Source organism: Cygnus olor, chromosome 2, assembly GCF_009769625.2.
Source record: "Cygnus olor isolate bCygOlo1 chromosome 2, bCygOlo1.pri.v2, whole genome shotgun sequence".
Lineage (NCBI taxonomy): Eukaryota > Metazoa > Chordata > Aves > Anseriformes > Anatidae > Cygnus > Cygnus olor.
The window spans coordinates 16,610,195-16,633,802 of record NC_049170.1 but is presented as its reverse complement, the minus strand read 5'-3'; the positions used below and the strand labels follow the sequence as shown (position 1 = coordinate 16,633,802).

General features: G+C 48.6%; 1 protein-coding gene and 1 long non-coding RNA gene across 4 annotated transcripts in view; one reads left to right on the top strand and one right to left on the bottom strand.

Moving 5' to 3' along the window:
- The window catches only part of JCAD (junctional cadherin 5 associated), a 57,676-nt gene that overhangs the window by 4,607 nt on the left and 29,461 nt on the right, over positions 1–23,608 (top strand). The window lies entirely within an intron of this gene.
- LOC121064668 lies at positions 1,397–16,848 on the bottom strand. Of its 2 annotated transcripts, XR_005816617.1 has the most exons (3): positions 16,327–16,848; positions 2,690–2,757; positions 1,397–1,624 (listed from the first exon to the last, which is right to left on the bottom strand). It is a non-coding gene; the product is annotated as an uncharacterized LOC121064668 (long non-coding RNA). The 2 variants fall into 2 exon arrangements; XR_005816616.1 differs by lacking the exon at positions 16,327–16,848 and having other exon boundaries at positions 2,690–4,712.

The window sequence follows — 23,608 nt, the reverse complement described above, 5'->3', positions numbered from 1 at the left end:
TAGAACCAAAAGCAATTGCTTTCCTCGCCGCCGCCTTTGTTCACAATGTCTTGCTTTTGGCCTCTTTCACGTATGTAATCAAACATCGCTGCTTTCCACATGCTACAGCTCGCTGTGTTTAAATTCAGAGGAATCTCCCTTAAATATTTACTTAAACTATAACACCCTTGAGCTCTTCATAAATTGCTGTACAAGATTGCCTTTTGTAAAAGACCCCAGATTTTTTTTTAATTTTAAAATTTCCTTGATCTGCTTCCCCACCTCACAACCGCACCGGGGACAGCACCGCCTCCTGCTCAGAAAGCTGGTGCCTGCTCCTTGAGGCTCACAGACCCCATCCTCAAACCCTGCCAAGGGCTCCCAGAGCCACAGGGCAGGGTTTCAGCACACATATTGTTTCTGTCCCAGGAACACACCAACCCCATAACTTCCAGGAATAGGCAGGAAAACTGCTTTGAAAGCCTCTCTTCCTACCATTGCACACGCACAGCAGCTGAGGCTGAAAGTGCCAGCATCTACAGCCAGTTGATTGTTTTCATATCAAATGTAGATAAAAAATGCAGGCGGTCGTTAGCAGCTGTGGATTAAATGCCTGATGTGCCCAGGTGGGTGCAGGGACCTGGGCTTGTAGGTGGTGTCCCCAGACGTGCCACCCCACCTGCACCTGGGGACCTTGGGGACACGAAGTTGGGATGCCTGGCGGACATGAAGGTGGGCTGCCTGACCCAACGCCAGGAGCTGAGGTGAGCAGGGCTTTTGGTTTGGGGTGGAGTTTTGCAGAAAAGTGTTCTGCATTTTCTTTTTTTTTTTTCCTTTTTTTTTTTTCTTTAAATTTCAGATTCGCTAGCCATGGAAAATGAACCTTTCAATAACATTTAAATTATAACTTCAGACCCTGTGGTTCTGGGCATTTTCTGAGCAATAGACCTTCAAGACACATAAAACATTCTGGGCTATTCAGCTGGAGGCCTCAAATCTGAGAAGGACCCACTACTCACCATACGAAGATTTTGATATTATACATAAAAATAGAGGATTCACCTTGCTTCTATTTAATTTTAGCTAATGGTGCACATTCAGCAAAGTATTAGGTTATTTTCATGTTATCTGTTAAAAAGTTTGCCTGAAATAATCAGTATCTAAGTGGTGGAGAACTACAGTCCTTCTTCTGTGTTTCTAATTCCACAGTATTCCCGCATCTCGATGATTCATATACTGGCAAAATCTCCACAGCCAGTGTACGTTTGGGTAGGAATTGGATTACTCACCCACATAAGCAAGTGCAAAGGAGGTAATTCGTTATGCTGTTCCTCGGCTATAATTGAGCCTCGGCTTCCCATTCTGGGCTCTATGTGGGTTTAATCGGGGGAGCTATGCAGAGGAGAAGTACCACAGCCTCTCTGAATCATTTTTATTCTCATCCCGGTTCTTTATCATTAATTACATCAAGGCACATTTCCATGGAGACCGAGAGCAGTGCCATCAGCCCGCAGTCCCTCCGGTCCCCCTGGCACCTCCACTTGCTTTTCTAAGTGCAGTGCTCCTCCAGCAGGTCCCTGGGGAGGAAGAGGCAGGCTGCGTTTTGATCGAGATCCTCCTTGTACTGAGCGTAAATTTCAACAGGCTAAATAAAAAGATACGTCCTGTTAGAGAATGAGTGCTATTGGTGAAGCTGGGGGATCAATTAGTCTTTCCTGGTGGCTGAGGATGATTGCAGAAACAGATTTGAACATCAGGATGGCACTGAGTATTACTTTCCTCCCATGGTGAATGCAGTACGTGGAAAGTCTGCCTCAGACATCCTTTTCCTTTTTTCAGTCTGAACTGGAAAGACCTCCTTGTACTTTCCTCTCCACCACACGAGGCCATCCTCAGCAACATGGACATGGTATCGCGGTTTAATAAATTCAAATCAATACTTCATTACTTTGCTCTGTTAAGATGAAGCACGTTTTTCCCCAAGTGGGTACGAAGGGCTTTCATCCAGCCCTTGCTCACATCTACCCAGTCACCTCGTGTTGGTGTCAGGGTCAATCCCCTCTTTTAATTTCCTCCCGAATTTATTCACAGCATCTGGCATAGACCTTAGACTGTGAACGTGTCTGAAAGAGTATTTCCAGAATAAAGTCCTTACATCTTTTTAAAAAATTTTCTTGCCTGTACTAGTCAATCTGAGCAGCCGCATGATAGCACGGAAGGGCTTTTTCTTCCTCTCCTTCCAGTGGTAGCTCTCACATAGCTCCTGCATTGCACATTGCTGCCCTGCTTTCCATTTCATGGGACCTCCTGGCAGTCATACCCTTGCCTTTGTACACAACCAGGTCAGGAAGTCACATTACAGGTAATCTGAGGCAACTACGTGGCCTTGAAAATATTGTTTCAGAAATGTACAGGCCGCTTAATTCTGGAGACAAGTCATGATGATGGTTCAGAGCTGAAACGACTCGTTTCCAGCTTGAACTGAACCAAAACCTCTGATTTCCTCTTGGTCTGACATTAGTCTGTGACCTCCTTTTTGTGCTCTGGTGTCTTGTGGGAGCTGTAGCTATCTGCAAGAGCTCTGGCTCACCCGCTGGGCTGCGTGCACCCGCGAGTGGAAGCAATTGCACTCCTGTGGAGCTGGGAACACCTCTTGCACCAAAGAACAGGATGTTCTCAGTCCTGCACACCTGTAACGGGAGGTACTCACCCAGCGCAAGGTCTTTGAGGAAGCAGATTGGAGTAGAAATCCCATCACCTCCGGGAAGCCCTGGAGATCTCAAGTAGGACACTGAAAAATGAAAGGAAGATTGGTCACAGTGGTGCTGGAGAGTTATGGAGATCGCAGGCATGGGGGGCAGAGGCAAGAGCAGAACTGGGCACTGTGACCACCCTGCTGGGCACCTCTGCGAGGTCCCTGACTCTTGCATGGCCAAGGGCTGCACAAATTAATGTTGTTTTAGTTCAGCCATGCTCGTGTGGCTTTATGAGTGCTGAAAGCAGCGTGAGCCCGAATGATTAACTGTTGTTATTTATGAGGTATAATACTGCCCAGTCCTGGGGCTGAACTTTCCAAACCAAAGCCCAGTGTATACAACCGGCCCTGCTGCTCTCCAAACAGTGCCCAGCATCAATCACGGCGCTGTAAACTGTTTACATAGAGCTGCAGGCGTCATAACTTACTGAATAACTCTCTTGTCAGTCAGATAAGTAAATATTTCAAGAGACTGTGAACATCATCACCAGCCCCAACTGCCCAGACCAGCTCCAGATGGACCCAGTTTAACAGGGGACCAGAACTGCCTCGCTTTGACGTCCCTGCTCCAAATCGGGTTGAGAAGGGATCTGAAAACAACCCCCCGAGGGAGGCTGATGCAGTTTTAAAGATGCTCAACTTTCTGTGGAGCTAACAAGAGGAGGAAACCATGGCAAGTACTTACAAGGAAACTATCTTTCTGAATTCGTAAATTGGCATTTTGGGGAGCCGGAGGGTTCCCCTTCTTCTCCATGTCCTCCTTGCTTAGCCAGACAGATGAGGTGGAGGACAGCAAATGCCTGCAGCAGAAGGGACGGGCAGTCCTCTCCTCAGGCCATGTCTAGGGACCACAGTATCTGGTCTGTCACACTGGTTGGTGACGATGGATGGTGGCAGGGCCTCCACAAAGCCACCTTGCGGGTAGTCCCATGGGTGTGAGGAAGGGAAAGGTGTGAGGACGAAGGGCAGGTGCTGTGAGGACTGCTGGTGCTGTGTCGCAGGGCGGCTGAGGGGGACAGTCCTCCACCAGAACCCGCCAAAGGCCATGCACAAAGTTCAGTATGAGCTGAAAACTTCATAACTCGTTGACTCGAGGTTAACCTGATGCTGAGCCATCGGCCAAGCTGCATGTTTGGTGTTTGCTCCTTAGGATTTTGACCGGGACCTACTTCCACCCAGTTCCTTCAGAAAGATTTTGATTCTTTCTCTCTTGAGAGATCAAGATATCTCTTCGGTACCTCCTGATTATGCTGGTGCCGAGGGGAAGTTTTCCTAAAAGTGTGTTTCCGTGCATGGTGTGTTTTACTTATTTAGTGTCAGAGGCATGTGTGAGGCTGCCTGTGTTTACAAGAAGGCAGGGTTTTCATCCCAGGACTAAACCAAACGCTGCCAAGACAGCGCAATGCGGGCATAAATAAAAGATAGCTTGTAGAGACTGTCGGCAGTTCTCATCCCCTTAAATGTCTGCTCCGGTTTGTGCACCACCACGCTGACTGCCTCTCCAACCTCGATATCCTCACTGGTGCCTGGTATAGGAAAACAGGTGAAGTAAGAGTAATTCCTTACAAGTGGGTAGATGCAGAGGGGAAAAGGATGCAGAAGCGACATCGACTTGGTGGTGCACACCCCTGTGTGAAATGCAGTCAGCCCAGGTGATATGTTTGTGTCCTGCAAGCACGGAGAGGTTTCGCCTGCTGTAGTAAAAGCTTTCTAATTCCTAGATAACCTTGGTTGAAAAGGACAGCACAGAGTGAAACATGCAGGGGATCTGCCAGAAATAAAGGTGTTATTTTTTAAAAGAGAGCTGGAAATGCTCCAGCTTTGGATCCAGCTCCAGCTCTAGCTTCCAGCCATGGATACAAACCCACACGTATTTGGAAATGACCTGAGTGCCACCAGCATAGAGGAACATGTATGTGTGCTGTGTTGGAAGGGGAAGGGGAAAGGGAAAGGGAAGGGGAAGGGGAAGTGGAAGGGAAAGGGAAGGGGAAAGGGGAAGGGGAAGGGAAGGGAAAAGGGGAAAAGGGGAAGGGGAGAAGGGGAAGGGGGAAAGGGGAAGGGGAAAGGGGAAGGGAAGGGGAGAAGGGAAGGGAAGGGAGGGAAGGGAAGGGAAGGGAAGGGAAGGGAAGGGAAGGGAAGGGAAGGGAAGGGAAGGGAAGGGAAGGGAGGGAAGGGAAGGGAAGGGAAGGGAAGGGAAGGAAGGGAAGGGAAGGGAAGGGAAGGGAAGGGAAGGGAAGGGAAGGGAAGGGAAGGGAAGGGAAGGGAAGGGAAGGGAAGGGAAGGGAAGGGAAGGGAAGGGAAGGGAAGGAAGGGAAGGAAAGGGAAAGGAAAGGAAGGAAAGGGAAGAAGGAAAGGGAAAGAAAGGGAAGGAGGGAAGGGAAGGGCAGGAACGGGAAGGAAAGGGAAGGAAAGGGAAGGGAAGGAAAGGGAAGGGAAGGGAAGGGAAGGGAAGGGAAGGAAAGGGAAGGAAAGGGAAGGGAAGGAAAGGAAAGGAAAGGAGCGTAAAGGAAAGGAAAGGAAAGGAAAGGAAAGAAAGGAAAGGAGCGGAAAGGAAAGGAAAGGAAAGGAAAGGGAAGGAAAAGGAAAGGAAGGAAAGGAAAGGGAAGGAAAGGAAAGGAAAGGAAAAGGAAGGGCAGGAAAGGGCAGGAAAGGGCAGGAAAGGGCAGGAAAGGGCAGGAAAGGAAAGGAAAGGAAAGGAAAGGAAAGGTGATGATTTCTTCCATCAACCACTGCCTGCTCCTGGGCACATACCCTGCTGGCCTCTAAGTAGCTGTAGTGTTGTTATCTGTGCTACCTGAGGCTTTTTTTTGTAAGCAAAAGGTGCTCTGTAGCTGTCTCTGTGTTCCTCTTGACCAGTCTCTAAAATGGGAACTTAAAGAATGCAAATGGGGGTACATTTGCCCTTAACTAAGTGCTTTTCTTTTCTTATCTTCACTGGTACATGTCACTGTTTTTTCATCCATTAGTGATTTTTTTTTCCTCTTAACATCGTCTCTGATTTCTGTGTCATGAGGGGGAGTATTGTCAGATCTCATTCGCATGATGGGAGAGGCAGAAAATCCGTCCCATATATCATGTGCCCTTGGCTCCCAACACCACAAAGGATTTCTTCAAGCCCTGCTCATTATCTCCTTTTATACTTTAAAAGAGAAGCTAAAATGCTGGTGACAAATGGCCTCGTTTATCACATTTAATTGACTGACTGTTCTTTTAAGCCTCTGAAATACACACTTTGGGCCAAAGCACTGGAAAAAGAACATGCCATTTATCCTGGTCCGCCGCCAGGTCACATTAAAAAATGTTCAGGAGGTGTTTGCTAGACCAGTACATCAAGGGCGCTTGCTCCAGCAGCATGTCTCCAGCTGTATGCTGTGCTGCTCTCTGGAAAGGAGGCTGAGCAACTGCTCCAAAAGTACTTTTTATCCTTTGCTAATAGCACTAACCATTTTACTAGTGATCTGTGGATGTGCAGCACAAGGTCTGCGCCCTCTGCAGAGGGTAGGACCTCCAGAAGCTCCACGAAGTGGAAACCTAGACATCGGGAGGTGGCCTGCTGTACCACTGTGGGGTTGCTTGTGTTTTTGATGGTAACAAAAATGAATTGCAGGCACCCAAAGGGAGGCCCCTTGCTCCTATCCTGTGCTTCCAGCCCCTTGTGAGCCTTGCCCTGCCACAGCAGAGCCCCTGCTACCGGCCTCCATTGGATTGAAGAGACGTACGGTGCCGTTTGGGAGGGACGATGGCACTCCTCCGCCCAGAGCTGGCACTGCCCCTGTCCTGGGACGCAGCTTGGCTTGGAGGGCCTGCACCTGCACAGGCTGAGTGTACACCTACCGTGCCATACTGTTAGGGGAAAATAAAAACAATAAAAAACCCCTCCATTGTTGAACACGTAAATAGAAATGCAACATGTGAGGCATCTCCCTCCCCTCTGTTCAGCTCCCTCTGTTAGTGTGAGACTTCACTGAGATTTTCTTACGGATAGGGATGCTGTTCCTCAAAAAATGTGTGTACAGGTATAGGCGGGCAGGTAGGCTGAAGAAGGTGGTGTGGATTGGAGAAGAGGTGGCTGAGTAGTGAAATAACATTTATCATAAAAGAGTGAGCAAAAGGAAAGCAAATAAATTGTTCTCTGTCAGTGCTGTAGACAGCGGCCATGTGCTAAAATTTCAGTGGGGGTGTGTACTTTGTCTGGCCAGGAGGGAGTTAAGAAAGAATTAATACAGATTCAAGACAGATTTAAGAAATGTTCCGAACAGTAAGAGCAGAAAAACTCTGAAAGACTTCATCTCAGGAGGCTGTGGAGGTTCTGTCAGAGGCTTTCAGGGGCAGGCTCTCCATATGTCTGCAGGCAGTGCCCTAGGCACGGGGTGCAGGGATGGACTGAGGGCAGCCTGGGGGCCCTTCTGCGTGACACTTCCAGAGTACTGACCCCAGCAAGAGACTCCTCTGATAAAGCTCTTACAGAGAACATGACTCTGGTTCTGAAACCCCCACAAACCCCTCCCCAAAAAGGGGGGTTCTCTGAAGCCCCCCCGAAAGATTTCAGGCTCAGCCGAGCCCTTCCCCAGCCGGCAGATGGAAACCTGTCGTCTCCTTTCCCCATCCCACCCTGCTGCCAAGGGGTGCCCCGAAGCCCCCGGCACCCTACAGCTGCTGTCCCCCATGGGGACCTCGGACCCCGTCCCTCTGTGTTCACCCCACGCTCACCAGACCTCGGGGGGACTCAGCATCGCATCCAAAGGAGGAGATTGACACAAATCCCGCTGTCCCAATTAGCAGCCCGCCTAATCCCCGTGATGTCAACAGGGCTTTGCATGGCAGGATTTGGCCCACCGCCCTCCTGCGGGAACCGCAGAAGAGCTTTGAGTTTTATTCCCCCCTCCCGGCCACGGCATGAGCCTGTGGTAGGAGACAGCAAAATGCACTGCCGAGCTGTGTTCGTATCTGCGGGAAAATGCGACAGAAAAAGGTGTTTCTGGAGGAGCGCAGGGAAATCCCGCTGGGCTGCTCTTCTTTAACTCTAAAACATACGTATATGGGTTTGCCTACATTCGTGTGGATAAATATATTTTCACGTCCAACACACACAGCCTCTGGGGCTAGCACAAGGCACACGGGCGGCAGGGGGAGGAAGAGGGGGAGGCCGAGGGGGGGAAGCTGCCGTGGGACGCCGAGGCTCTCCGCTAACCCCCATTTCTTACTCCGCTGGAATGCAACCAGTGACTGTTCCTACTATTTAAGGAAAAAGGTTCCTATACAAAATCCTGTGGTTTTGAAGTGATCCTTTTATAGGCATAAAGAGATTTTTCCACATCCCTCTGTTTGATTTCTTTTTTCACTCGGACCTGGCTACTCACACAGATATTTACAGGATACCACGCGCAGGAATCGTTCCTGCTCTTGGTGCTGGAGCTCAAATATCCCCCCAGCTCACCATAAAAAAAAAACACAAAAAGCCAAGCAAACTGAAGTCGCTTTAGCCATAGGACAGTGCGACTGAGAGTTGAATTTGGTCCCGTACCCATCCCGAGGGATTTGGAGCTGGAAATGCCTCATCATGGAGCTGAACGTGCTGTGTGTTCTGCAGCGGGCTCACCCTAATCACAGCCCTCCCTAATGAATTGTTTACGCTCGTGTTTCTCAACAACAGGGCATGTTAATGGAATTTGTAATTTCCTTGGTTTGGAATAAGATTAACTATATGTTAGCCTCGAGTTAATAGCAGGGGCTTTCAGGGTGTTTATCCTAAACAGTAATTGGATGCAATGTGCAACGTGTGCCTGCAGCAGAGACCTCAACAGCCATCCCGCCTTGCCCAGGGGTGTGCCCCGCTCCCAGCAGTGGGAAATGTGGCATCTGTGCTTGTTCGGGTTCGGGGAGGGGTGACCCCAGGCGTCCCGTGCCCCAGGCAGCAAGCACTGCCAGGGACCAGGGGGCAATGTGGGGTGCTGGGGACTGTGAGCGCAGGTGCCCATGTGTGAAGGCTTGGGGGGGCTCAGGTGGGATGCATCCATCCAGCTGCTGCTGAGCCGCTTGGCCCAGCCAAACTGATGGGACGCGAGGGGGACAAGCAAAGCTCAGGGACTTACAAACAAGTCCACGGCCACCTGAGATCTTCTCAAGTCACTCTGCAGGCAGCGGCATCCTTGGGGTTGTCCAGGCACAAGTGCTGAGCTGGGGGTCTGAAAACAGCATTGCACAGCTCGGCGCTTTATAAGGACCAACACCATCTTTAATTTATTACTCCAGACTATACAATCACATACAGCGCTGGAGGTAGATTTTCTGCACGAAACTTACAAAAGAAGGGATTTACAGAGTGCCAGTAGCCGCTTGGTGCCAGATGTCCATTAGCTCATCACATACATATGCCGTGCAAAGATGCCGGCACCAACACTTCCCTACTGCCGAGACACGCCTGGTACCACCAGCTTGTGCTGACATCAGTAATAACCTGCCCCAGCATCTCCCCCACCGGCGCTGGGGGAAGTGGAGAGGACACATGTTCCAGATAGAAACACCGCCAGGGTCTGTTCCCACAGTGGCTTCAATTTATCTAATTTTACCTCAGATTTGATCTGAGTGGGAGGGATTCCTTCACAAGCTGTGTCCTGTCTGACAGCTTACACACTTCTAAAAAATGAAACTACGGGAGTAATAATAGGAGCAACGACAAAACTACTTCAAAGCAGCTGAGACTCCCAAAATGTGATAGAAAAACTTAACCTGCTACCTGGCTCCCCCTTGACAGATGAGGGATGTTCCTCATTCCTGCTTTAAGGTGGTGTACATCTCCAGCCTTAGAAGAATGACTCCTGATTTACTCATACACCGAGTGAGTGGCAAGTGCCGGAGCTGGATTTGGGGTCATTGGCACAGGTCTCAGTTCTCCAGGCTTTGAGCTCCCTCAGCTCATTGTTGAATCATCAGTCAAAGTCATCGTTTAAGTGTGCACAAAGCCCCCATGGAAAACTGTGTGATCCAGATACGCGTGCAGCTCATCTAGCATGAATGACTAAAGACAGGCTAAAGATACATTGACAGAGCGGGGATGGAAAACTAAGTGATGCTCGCCTACAGAGGGACAAACTCGTAGTGCTCTCCCCAATTGTGGGTGGTCCATTGTGCACCATTCTACTCAATGAGAACATTAACTCATACTTGCGAACCTAATTTGAAAAACCATTATCTAGACTTAACAATGGAAGTATTGTAACCTCCTCGTTTGCACATATTGAGCCTCAGCCCCCAGTTCCTCTCCAGCACACAGAAGTCTCTTCAAAGTGCTGCGATCTGATTTGAAAAAAATGCTGTAGGCGTAAAGTTAGCGTGGAAGTACGCGGCCCACTGATGCCTCTGTTTTCATCCGCACAGAACACGAGGCCAGCAGATGATTTATTTTTATTGGCACTGCGGTGAGATAAGCTGCCCTTATGATGAATGAGAGGAGCACGAGTCGGCCTGAGCTGTCAGTCAGAAGGCAGAAAGACTGCAAAATGCAATTTAATTACATACTCCTTGAGCGTGCACTGCTGGGTAGTGCCAGGGTCCCGCGCCTGCTGCTTCTCCCATTACTCTCAGAAATAGTGCTCCTGGTCGAGGAGGTCACTATTTGCCCTTGGACCGCTCTTGATCTTTGTAAATGCTGTGGCATGTCATGGGAGATTATGGCTATGACACGACTGAAGCAAAAATGTCTGGCTTAAAATTAAGAACTAAGTATCGGGGCTGAACATCAGGTGTGCTTCACTTCCTGCCTTCCCTGGGCAGTGGGGACAGCCTGCAATTTGCCATCTGTGACCACCTCAGAAAGGTTTCTGGACCTCGCTGTAACAAATCATTTTCCTCTGGTTGTTGTTCTCCTAGTTTTTACAAACCAGACTTGCTGTAATCACCCGGACTTCGGAATTAAGCAAACAAACTTTTGATGGATGTTCTCACTCCTTCTGCATTGCAGCCAATTTATCCTATGCTTTCCTTGAAGGAGACCTTGATTATCACGTAAATTACATTTTTACCCTCTTCTTCTGAGATCTCAAGTGGGAAATGAATTTTGGGGGGGATTGAAGGTTGCTAGAGAACTCCAGCAAGTAAAAAGATCATGAATACAAATGGACGGCTTGGGAAGAATATCAAAGGATATTAACAGCACTGCAAAAATGCTCCAGAGCTTTAGAGCTCAGTGCTGTGGGTCTGTGTGCCTTCACAGCTTTGCTCGCGCTGCTCGGATTGTAGCATCGTGATTTGTACCACTTTCTGCCAAGGAGGAAATGAGGCAGCTGTCCCACAGCTTCCAGGCCAGTAGCCAAGACCCCAGAGAAGAGCAGACTGCAGCCCCGTGTGGACGTGGATGTGCTCTGGGCGTGCTTCAAGCACCCACAGCAGGGAGCAGGGCTACTCGGACTTTCGTGACTTAAAGATATTTTTCCTAAAACAACAGATTTTGTCATGGCTTTTTAAAAGTCACTTGTTGCAGGAGAACTCTGCTTTTAAGCAAGTATTTTCCAAATGATTTAAAAAATGACACCTGTAGTTTAAGTTTCTAATTTCTGAAGAGCAAAATATCCTGAGAAATTTGATTTTTTCCATTTCATCACAACTCAAAAAAAAAAATCACAGAGGGCTCTTTCTATTTGTTTTGTGGTTTTTGTTTGTTTGTTTGTTTTGTTTTTTCCTTTTTCTGTCCCTCTGCAGCTGCCTGGGTGCCTCCTGCCAGCGCACTGGGGCACCCGATGGGGACGCTGGGTGCGACCCCAGGCCTGGCGCTGTGTTCAGCAGCTATTCCAGTGCTCCTTCTCCTCCCTTTTTTCAGCTAGGTCTTAGCAGGGGTTTAAGTTTCCTTTTTGCCAGCAGCTGCACACACTCTGTACTTGCTGCTATTGGCACTGAAGATCAGACTTTGGAGGGCAATGTGCTTTCCGTGATGAAATCTGGTTGGGAGCGGTAAAGATCTGAGGGCTCCCTCAGCCAGAAAATTGGATCCGGCTTACCTGAATGTCAGGTCATCTGGGCTGGAGTTAATAAATAGCTCGGGATGAAGGTGGACAAACGGAGAAGGAGCTGCTCTGTGCACGTAGGAGCCTACTTTGCTGCAGGGTCTGGCCCTTCATGCCGTCCTGCGGCTCCTCCTGGGAGGGCTCACCTGGGCGAGCAGTGGCTGGTGCTGAGGACCCCAGCTCAGTGCATGTCCCAAACCTGTGGGGACTTCATGGCCTCGAGATGTCTCCTCTATCAGAACTGGGTGAAATTGGCCGTCAGATCCACACGTTACCACGGGCAGGTGAGCAGACAGAATGGGTCAGGCTTTGGTGGTAGAAAATGCAGCTAGCACATCCCACTGGCTATTCACAACTGTCACCCAGAAGGCCAGGTCCTGCTGGAACTGGGCTGCCAGGTGCTGGTGACACCAAAATGCATTCCCAGGGCCATCGTACCTGCAGCCAGGTGCCTGGGTCCTGTCCCACACGTGCAGACATCTTGGTGCACCTACCCACGCTGGAAACGCTGGGCATGCCATCGCACCGTCTTGTAAGTGAGGGTGGCTGGTGTCCCTGGGGTGTGCTGCCTGCACCACTGCCCATGCAGAAACCCTACACACATAGCCAAAGTCTTTGGGATTTGTCCCTATAGAAATGCCTGGAGAGGTGGAAAAAGGTGGATTCTGTGAGGAAACCTTGGTGTATGGTAGCTCCAAATATGCCAAACTGCTCCAGGAGAGAAGTCCCCACTCAGGCGGTATGCCCTGTCCCCAGGAGCATCCCGCAAGCTCTCTTTTCTCTGGGCCATGGGTAGTGTGCTGCCCATTTCAGGGTTTGCACAAACAAACACCAATCCCAGAGTTTCTTTCCAATGCCTCGGGTTGTTTCTGCAAGACTGCACAGTCACGGTTGTGTCCATGCACACGTCCAAGATATCTTGGTTTGGAAAAGGGGTCAGGGACAAAGACAAAAAACGCAGGAAACACACCAAAAACATGATTCATGGTTGCCATGGCTGTAATCCTGCCTCGTAACCCTGCACTGCCACATCTGAATGAAAAGAGAACGGGTGAAGTGAATGGGTCTGCCATGGACCCTGCCACCCTGCCCTCCACCCCTCTTTTTGGGTGCAGGCAGCCACAGAATCACAGCATCACAAAACAGGCAAGGTGGGAAGGGACTTGCAGAGGTCGTCTTGGGACTCCAGTCACCAGCCATCACCTTGTTTGTCCATCTTCTTCCTGACCAAGACGAGATTGTTCTCTTCGGCTGACAGAGGCTGAAAAATACGGCTTAGATCTGATTTTCTACCACCGCAGTTAGATTTTCTGTTCTGTACAGGGGAAACAATGAAAGGTGAAATCCCTGTAGGGAAGGATTTGTGAAATTCTGCAGGAAATTGGTATTACAGATAATTGTTTCCTGCTGAGGGGATCTAACAGAACTTTGCAGAAAAGCTGCCCTTTTCAGCAATATCCACTGCAGTGTACCCAGGCACAAAAGTCTGTCTCTAGCACAAATGTGCTTCACTGCACATTTTCCTGCTGCACCTGAAATCTAATATTGGTTAATTCCACCGGGATTTCCTTCATAAGAGACAACATAGTGTAAATGATAAACCTGTGAAATTGCAGATGAGGTGAAATGTTGGGTGCCTCGGCCTCTGGAGCACCAAGACTTTGATTCTTAATGGCAGCTATTGAGCCTTGCCTTTTGAAGACGTGCAGGGAAAATTTATTGACTATCAGCAAAATCTTCTCTCCTAAGTAGGTTTGTACCATTAGAAGGCACCAGTTTTGTTCCACTAAGGATAAAAAAGACACTTATAAGCAGCAGCATTCTTGTATCTGGTTCCCAGTATTTTTAGAATAGGTCCTTTTTTTGGTCCCTGTTGAAGGTACTTTGTTAAAATAAGCCAACATTATCAGAATAACAGATACAGCAGTTGATGTGATACTGGGTTTTGCCATTATATACAGTTATGGATACATGTCCAGGAAAACGGAATTTTTTTTTTGTAAGCCTAGATGCCTTTGGTAAGCTACTGTGAGCTTCAGTCATGCTAACAGTGGATGGGGGAATGAGCCTTCAGACAATCTTTCCTCTTCATGCTCCTGCTAAACTTACCAAAGTAGACAGACGGCACTTTCTGGGTCAGAAACTCCTGTCCATCGATCATAGCCCTCTTATTCAGCTGCTGCCAACAGCTTTAGGCTTGAAGCAACAGAGACTTTGAACTAGATAAAAGGAAACTTCTGCTTACAATTATTACAATCAGAACAAAACCAAGAGCGCTGTGACTGTTTTATTAATACGTGTGCTTTGCTGTTCCCAACCTTTGCAAAATCCGTGTATCTGGTTCTCCAAGAATATTACTACTTGGACCTAGTTCATATGGATTGCAAAGGAAAGACATTCCTGAAAGCTCACTTGCCAGCTCCGCCGCTCTGCCAGCAGCAGTAATTTGAGAAGGAATGATGGTCCCTTTGAAATACGGACTGCAGTGTGACTGGAATACTGGGCCCAGCTAGATGCACGTGCATGGACAGACCTACAGACAACCCGTTTTCCTCATCTTCACCCTTCTGTTGCTGTGCAGCGCTCCTGCTGAGGGCACTGGAGGCAGAGGAGACATCAATTCTGATCTTTGAAATCGTTCCAGAAACATGCCACCGCATTGGGCTGTCCTGACAGTAGCAAGAGGAGCAAGGACTGGAGCAGAAGCTCAGATCTCCCATTTTCTTTTTATGTCTCAGTCATAGCTTTATGAAGAATTAGAGCATTTTTGCAGGACTCAAGCGTGCTGACAGTATCTGGTTTAACATGATAAACCTTGCTTGCCATCCCAAATTTACGAGCTATCAGATCAGCTCGTCTGCTAGGTTGTTACAGCCCCTCCCGTACATCATCAGGAGTGAATGTGTTATATCGATTATGCCTTTTACAGTCCAACGTGGGTTTAAGTAAACTGCGTTAACTGAAGGGCTTAATGAGAAAAACAGCTTCTGCATGTAGAGCCCTACCTGAGACACAGATCTGAAATGCGCAAGTGTCTGTTACACAGACCCTAACTGCTTTATCAGATGAGAGGAGAAACCTGGCAAAGCTTAATGATCTCACAGCAAAAGACATGGACGAGGCTGAGAGGTTTCTGTCAGATCACCCAAACAGATACTCGGGCTGCAGGACGGGGTGCTGCCATCCCAGCTAATGAGTTCCCAGCACAAGCACCTCGGCTCTCCATTTCTCCAAAGAGTTTCCTGAAAGGTAATTGACTTTTTGTGAGCAGAATGAATAAACCGTAGCAGAATAGCAGCTACGGTCTCTTGTGCTCCCTGTCAGTCACTGGACTTCAATAACCAGATTTCTGTTACTATTTTGAGCTCTGTCTTGAAGAAAGAGGCACATGGACAGACATACTCTGCAATGTAGTATAAGAGTTGGTTAATGGGGGAATTTTATACCTTGTTAGGAATGACTTTAAGCTGCTCTTGTGTAGCTTTGTTAATGGGTTGTGGTACAACTGGCATCCCATGACCCATCCAGCTTCCATGCACACTGGACTGCAGAGTCCACCTGGCTCCAACTTCTCCTACCAAGCCCTCAGTAGAGGGCAACATAAGAAGGACTTCTATTTGGATCCCGCACAGGGAGTTGGAGGTACGGGGAGTTGGAGGTTGGTTTGGATACCGACAGGGAAGAGCAGCACCAACCAAGGTTTGAGCAAAAGCAGCTTGGACTCAGAGCCCAGGGCACAGCCACAGGGCATCAGAGAGCCCGTGAAGGTGGCCACCTTCCCCTGGGGGGCTGGAGAGCGGAGAGGCAGGAGGCAGGCTGTGGTGGCCAAGCTCTGCTAAGATGGCAGCACCTACAGCCACCCCCTTGCAGAGGTCCAGGTTTTTAAAGGAGTTCTGGGAAGGGGCGTACAAAAGGGAGAGCCTAAGTCCTTAGGCAGCTGTGAATTGCCGTCTTGGATTTAGGCACCTAAGTGCTTTTTTGGACCTCATCCCAAACACTTCATTGAGTGAGCGTTGCTTTAGCTTTAACAACAGCCCGGTCAGGGGATAAGCAGCAACACAAACACTCCAAGCTGCTCTTCTAACGCATCCTAGGTTGCGAACAAATGATCGGTACAGAAACAGCTGCACTGAGTTACGGTGTCATTGCCCTAAGCCGTTTCCTTCACCGCTTCTACAAGGAAACACCCCTCAGCAGTGCTTTCCTCATTGCTTTCGCTGCAACACCATCGGCCCGGGGGCGCTCCAGAAAGCTCCCGCTGACTTTGTGTTGAAATTAGTAAGCAGCTCCCACCACCCGTGCCTCCGACCCTGTCAGGGAGGAAGATGGCTCCCAGCAGGTAGAGGAGGACACCAGTGTAAAGTAGCATTGTTTCTGTAGTGATTGTTTGCCTCCTTCCTTAAATATAGAGAGGTCGCTTGTAAGGAGCTGAGCTACGCCCTGGGCTTTGGGACTCGCTCTTACACCTCCCTCCTGAGGCGTGTCAAATGCTTACAGGGTTTGTGGTGCTGCTCATGACCACAGAGTTCACATTAAGTAGAGAGAAAACAGAGAATCTTCTGGTAAAGAGGGGAAATAAATGGCAAAGCTTACCTTCTGTCACTTGGGACACGTGTACGTTGACTTTGGAGGACACACGGTCACAGGTGCACGCTGCCTGCAGGGCACAACAAAAGACAGAGCTGAAGTAAGACGACTCATTTCCATTTCAATTTTCTCCTTGTAGTGGATGCAATTCAGCTTTGCCCGATGCTGTCTGCCCGACTATAGCTGCATGTGCCTGGCAGTGCTTAGTCTCTTTTCAGACAGTTCATTCAGAGGCTGACTGGCTGCTTTTCTCCCAGAGCCTGCTGCGGACAAACAAGGCTCTCAAAAACAGTCTGAACGAAGGGTCTCCTTCTAGATTCAGGTCTTTTTAATACTTCAGAGGTGAAGTGAGGTCTTGTGAGGTCCCCGCTGTCTGGGAAGGGGGACATGGGACCCCCCAGAGTGGGGACTTGTCTGTGGGGATGACCGGGTTCGGTCAGGCTGGCAGTGTGATTAAAGGGTGTGTGGTATAAATGGACCACAGCTCCCCAGCCTTTGCACGGCCTGCCTCCTGATGAGAGGGTGTGTGACACTTCTGTGCTGCGCTGCGACCTGCCAAAATATAGGGGGTGAAGCTTGAGCCCGTGGAAGACAGGATGTGATAAATTAAGGCTTCTGTGGTGGTTGTTTCTGATCTGAAATAGAGAAAATACAGCATAAGTATAGGTGTAATTTCCACTGATGAGTCTAAAAGCCCTCTGGTGATTCAGACAGGCTGCATAAGTTGTACAGGAGGCAGCCTCAAGCCCAAACAACCCAGTAAAATGCACACGGATGCCTTTTGATTAATCTGAATGAGGCTTTGCCCAATTAAAGTTTTTTATTATTTTGGTGCTTGGTTCCATTTTCCCTCTGGTGTTGGACAGATGGAGGGAAATGGAGGAGTTCGGCTTAACAAGAAAAGCATTTAGCATGAGAGCTTGGACTTCCCCACCTTCCAAACAAGACTTATTTGTAATATTAGTATCAGCTTCCACAAGACTGCTTAAGAAATTAATAGACTTCAAAGACTTCCATGCTAAAATACACCCCCTACACACCTGCAACCCCTTATGGTGCAGGCGTATGTTCTGTTGGTGCTGTGATCCTTTGCACAGTTGTTGTAATTTAACAGGTTATCCAGCAAAATTGTGTTTCCATGATGTTGCTCAGAAAGTTCTGGGTATGAGTACTTTCCTCGAAGAAGTGTCTCCTCTCCAGTCCCTCCAGAAGCGCTGCAAGTGGACACCAGTTAGGAAAGGGGGATGAGAGCAGTATTTGAGTAAGTGCAAACTCTCCTGAAAAAACAATACAAGAGTGAGTAAGAGTTAGCTGCAAGAACAAACTATACAAGCACAAGGCAAGTTTATTACTATGGGTCTGAAGACCCCACTCACATCTAAACCTGTACACCGGTGGGAGTGAGGGGGAAGGAAAGCAGCTTGTCGAGCATGCCTCTGTGCCACGGGGATGCTTTACGAAGCTATATTTTTCTATTTTGGACCCACGCTTGATGCAGAGGTGGGCCTGTGCTGCCCCCACAGATAACAGCACGCTCCTGAGGTGATTTCACAGCTTCAAGGCAGGCACTTTGAAAAGATTTTTCTATTAAGAATGGATTTGAGCCCTAATCCCTTGACCCCGCCGGCACATCAGAATGACAGGTCCCTGCTCCTGATAACAAACCTCTGCGGTGCCCCTGCCTGTTCCCCTCACGGAGAGCTGCGTGGGGCGGCTGCGCTGCCCTGGCCGCCCTCCAGAGCCCGGGGATCTGTGTAATCTCCCGTGTCAAGATGTGTTTGGATACAGAAAGCCGCACCATCCTGGTGTGTATCAGCTAGATAACCGGAGCGGCCTGCCCCAAGGAGACAGATTCCTTGTGCTCTGTGTCCAAAAGCCGTCCCTCCGCGGCCTTTCTGGTGGCTCTTCAACCCCGAGCGACACTCGTGCCTTCAAGGGGCTGATCTCTGGGAGATAAACATAGCTCTTCTGGTTCCAAAATTACAAGCCATTCTCACATTTTTTCTCTTTAACAGACTGTAATTTCAGCTTTTTGGGTGAGGCTTTTTGTGGGAACGGCCTGGCATGAAGGGGTCTTGCAAACTTTTGTTGAACTCTGTGAGTAGTCCCATTACAGGCAGCCCTGCCTCATGCTCCCGCCCCTGCCACCACGCCGAGCTTCTTCTACAGAAAAATAAAATAAAATAAAATAAAATAAAATAAAATAAAATAAAATAAAATAAAACAAAACAAAATAAAATAATAAAATAAAACAAAACAAAACAAAACAAAACAAAACAAAATAAAATAAAGTAAAATAAAATGTTTTCTGCCCTTGATATCTCATAAAATGAGCTCATGTAGATGCATGGCAGGGAGGCAGTATTTCAGAAAGGACAGTGTTGCCCTTTGAAATAAACGATTTAAAATTTAATGCTGCTACAGCTGAAGGCTGGAATTGGTGAGCTGAAGTTAAATAGCTATTATTTAAATCCTTATGGAACTAATAGGAGCTATGCCGCAGAGCATTTATAACAAGAGCCGTTTTATTGTGTGCTGTGGTTTGGTATTAAAATGCACTATTTCCGTGATGTTCCCCCGTTCCCCAATGTGGACCTGTGGTCCTTGGGGAAGGGCTTACTGCAGAGCGCAACCCCTCCAGACTCTACTCCTTGATATTTACTGCTGCAACCATGGGTTCTTTTGTTGCCTGTATATGTTTTTCATTTGCTCCTCATGAACCCCAGGGCTTCAGTTGTATCTTAGAGCAGTGATTGCCACAGCCTAACTGCCTGCAGCAGAAAAAAGTACAAATCCCTACATCAGTACTGGGTTTGCCATCTTCCAGCTAACTGTTTATATGTGTATGTTCAGCAAAGGGAGGAGACATTCCCAAACTACCTGTCCTGTTTCTACATTACTTTGCATGCTTTTATCACCCCACCTCGTGTGCGTCCCTTCCATCAGGTGCCCCACTACTTCAGCCTCCGCTCTCCCAGATAAAGAGCTGCTCAGCATACACACTGTGTGCTCGTCAGTTAAATTATTTGTGCTGCTAAGAACATGCTTGCAGCTGTTCTGAAGATGAAGTGGCTTTTTTTTTCAAAGTAGCTTTGTAATTAGCTTCATGAAAAAGGCAAAGGATCTTCAGCCGATGCCTGTGGGCAACCTGAATTTGCTCTCAGCCTTCACCGTGCTGTCAGTAGGTCACTATCTGGCCTCTCCACAGTGAATCTGCAGTCACAGTTTGACAGTGCTGTGGTGCAAAACTCTGCGAGAGGACAGGGTGCACCCAACTGCTTGACCAGACGAGCACTGGATATCAGGCATGACCCCGGGGGCTAAGGAGTGTTGGCTGGGAGCAGCCAAGCACCCCAAATAACAATGAAGTGGGCATTTAGATCATCAAGATCTTGTGGTAATATATGAGATCCAACCAGAGTACCTTCTTCTTTTACCTTATTTGAAGTGTGCTTTCATCAGATTATTCCACAGTGGTGTTAGTGGGATCACAGCCCTTGCTAGCCCCTGCTTTTTGACTAGAGAAATAAAGCTAAAACCTCACCTGTGCTTGCAAAAAGACCACTTCTCCGTTGTATACACCTCAAATGTCTGTTCTCAGCCATGACCTCACTTGCCATCGTCTGCAAGACTTCACTCCCTAATGAGTGACACGTGGATCATTAGCAGAAACGATGATGTGGCCATCACAGCCCTTGGCCTTCATACCTAGGCTTGTGGACATCAGCAGAGATGCAGTAATGTCTCTAGTGTACTGTTTGTATACCCTTGTTCTTAAGGCATCAAATCCCTATTACTTCCATTGACCTAATGCAGATCAGCCTTCTGTAGGGCAGTGGGCATCCAAATTTTAAACTAGGAAAAGTAGGCCAGATCCAGCACCAATATTCTTTGCTATCGCCCAACTTTTCCCCTTCTATCCACCCCTGCCTTCTCCTGCCCCTTCTCCATCCCCAGTCCCAACACTTTCCCGGGAGGCCTGCTGGAGCTTCCGGTCCTTCTTGAGAGCTTTCCAGCTGAACGACTGTACAAATATTTTAGTCAGAAAACTCTTCTGAAAAATTAGGCCTAACAGTTCTGTTCCCGGTCTGGGTGATGGGAGCAATTCCTGTTAGAACTTCCCACCTCTCTGGGGTGTTGTGATGAGAAACTCATTAATATTTCCTGAGCACCCTGAGCCAACTCCTTGAATGAAAGAGCTGCAAGGATTATTTTAACAATACTTAGCACTTCAAAAGTTTTAAAAACACTACCTAATTTTCTCAAATGTAAAACAGCTAAAATTTGAAGGGTAATTTGCGTGCCACACCTCTTAATCTCTTCAGCAGCCTCCTCAATGTTCAGGTGTCTTCACACACAGTGTGTGTGTACGGTTCCTCCGGGTTAACTACTCTTTTATTTCTAGTTTTTTATCCATTTTTTTTGTCCCTCCATCATACATTCAGGTGTGATACAGATGCTCACTTAGTCCTTATATCTAAAGGAAAATACACTCCATCAGCGCACCGACCCACTACTCTCTGGCAGCCTATGTAGCGGTGTGTCAGTGACTGCCTTGTACCTTTTTCCAAAAAAAACAGTGTCCAAGAGCCAGCAATTGCCTGAGTTACACAGCCACAGCTCAGACTGCAGCAAAGACTGACCAAGGCAAAGGCACTTCTCCCACTGCACCCTCCCTCAAAGTCAGAGCCAGTTGTGAGACCTCCCTGCTGTCCCCACGCTCTATCCGTTTGCTGACGAATTATCGCAGCCTCTGGTCCGACACCTTGTGCACAAACCGACTGGTGTGTATTACATCGTCCTTGCAGGGCAGTCACCACCCGGTATCGTGAACTATTTCCCTGTGTTCCATACACACCCATCCCATCCACTTCGCTGGGACACTTAGGAAGTGGTAAAGTAGTTAAGAAGTTGAATCCCCAAATATCAGGTCAAAATACAGCTAAAGAAGTACGGAGGACAAACGAAAACATCTCCTCTCCATGGCAATGCTTAGTGTTTCCCTTGATGTAGCTATAAAATATCTGAAGCTCCTCTGTTCCAAACTGAAGAGGTGCCAATTCTATAAACAGGTGATTACTGGCGGGAGGAGCAATGTGACATGTTTTCTTGCAAAAGTGTAATATCTGTTTTGTTTATGAATAGCATCTGGTCTAAGAAAGTTTCATATATCGTGGCTGTAACATGCCATATAGGACGGACAAGAGGAAAAAATAAGCACGGTTTTAATAGCACATCTGTGGCTAGTTAGTTATGGTAAACTTCAGGTATGTGGTGATTTCAGCGTGTGTTCCTAAATACATCCCCAGCAACTGGATCTAAGACAAATGCTGTTACTGCATTTCAGGGAATAATTAATGTACCTAGCCACTTAAAACCACACCAAAATTTGATGGAATCTGGTTGACCTCAAGGTAAAAAACACTGACACAAGATCACCTAAAGATACAAGGCTGAAAGCTTGCAACAAGCTAGGTAGGGATGGCAGGACAGCTCTGGCCCTGAGCAGCAGTGCTGATGATGGGAGACAAAACACAGAAGAGTCCTGGTGAGGGAGGCTTTCAGGCCAGAGCGAATTATAAAGGCATAAAGCAGCAATAACTTGCACCGAGCAGACCAGGACTTCCCATTCACTCATCACACAGCAACGGCCAGCAGCAGTGCTGGGGCTGAGGAGCTGGCCGGTGTGCAGCATGCGCCGTGTTTTTCCTTTTCCCCTCCCTGCGCATTAACTCATCTGTATTTCCCCCATCTGGCCTGCCTCTCCCGTGTTTGTGCGTTCCTGCTTTCCATGATTTCTCCCTATAACGGCCACTAACTCAAACTCGAGGCTAACTGACTCCCGAGGAGCCAAGCCTCAGTGCTCCCTCCGGGCACGCAGACCCATGGGACAGGATGCAGGGGACAGCCTTACCTCCTGCTTGGATGGGGCAGCCTCCCCGTGCCCCATGCCACAGCTTTGCTGTGCATGCTCGCAAATGGCTTTTGACTCGTGGTTTCTTTGCCCTTCTTGCCCACTGCGAGCCATGCGGAGCACCCAAAGTGGCAATAATGGCTCTGTCCTCTCCTGTCTCATTGCGTCACTGATTTTCGCCCACCTCAGGAGCCCTCAGTGGCCGAGCCCTGTGCCAGATGCTTCAGGGCTCTTTCCTCTTCTGCAGACCCCATTTGTATGTTTCTCTCGCAGCCACATTTAGTTCTTACAGCTGTTTCAGGTTGGGAGTGCCAAACAGAAGATGGTCAAACTGTGGTCCCCTTCTCCAGAAAGAGCCAGGAGAGGGACATTTCCGCAGGACCGTGGGCTTTGCAGGGGAGCAATGCTCCACTGGCCATGCACATTTACTGCGATCACACACACACACACAAAAAAAAAAAGCAGAATTGCTTTCCTCCTCTGCTTTTCCTCATCTTTGCCTTTCTCCAAGCATCCTTGCCCTTCTCAACCTGAGTGAGACCATGACCCCACTGATCTGGGCACTGAGCTGGGGCAAAACCAGAAGCTCCATCTGCCCCAAGAGTCTGCTCGCTAGCAGGCTGAGGGCAAGATGCAGGAGGGGCAAAAAAAAGTCCCCAGAAGCCACACTGCTGGGGAGGGGCAGAGCCCAGCGCAGCGCTCAGAGCTCCCCAGCCGCAGTCCCGTGTCTTTGTGCCATACACCAGTCCTCTGCTCAGCCCCCCTTACGTGGGATTTGGGGCTGCAGCTGTTCACAATCGCTAATTGTGAATCCAGCCTGAGAGAATGCCCAGATCATCTTGAAAATGATGTGATTTGCTTTCTGGTGTCAGACCGCAGAGCTACGTCCAGGTCGTGTTTTCAGGCTTTTCTCTGTAACAGGAGAGCCAGAAGCACAGGTGGCTGTTCTCTTTGTTTTAGGAGGAAAGCTGTTTCTCATTTGATTTAAGGAAACCTTTGGAGAATGCAGGACTCCTAACAAATTTGCAGAAATGCCTTCATTCAAGGGCTGCACCTCCCTTTGCAGCCCACCACGTACCCTCAGAAGAGGTGTAACAAAAATAACCCCAAACACAGAAATGCAACCGGCACCCGGCTTTGGGGTGTGCTGCCTTGTGTGCTTTTATCGCGCTGTCTGCAGGCAGTGAACTCCTGAGGGCAAGGACCTGACCCTTCCCTTCACGTTGACATTGTTCAGAACATGACACAGGCTTCCTTCTCCAGAGGGGCTGCTCCAGCTGGTGCCCCCCCACCATCTCCCAGTTCCGCAGCAGCTCCTGGCCTTGCTCTGTGTCCTAACCCCCAACAGGGAGGTTTGGGCTCGGGAAGGAGGGA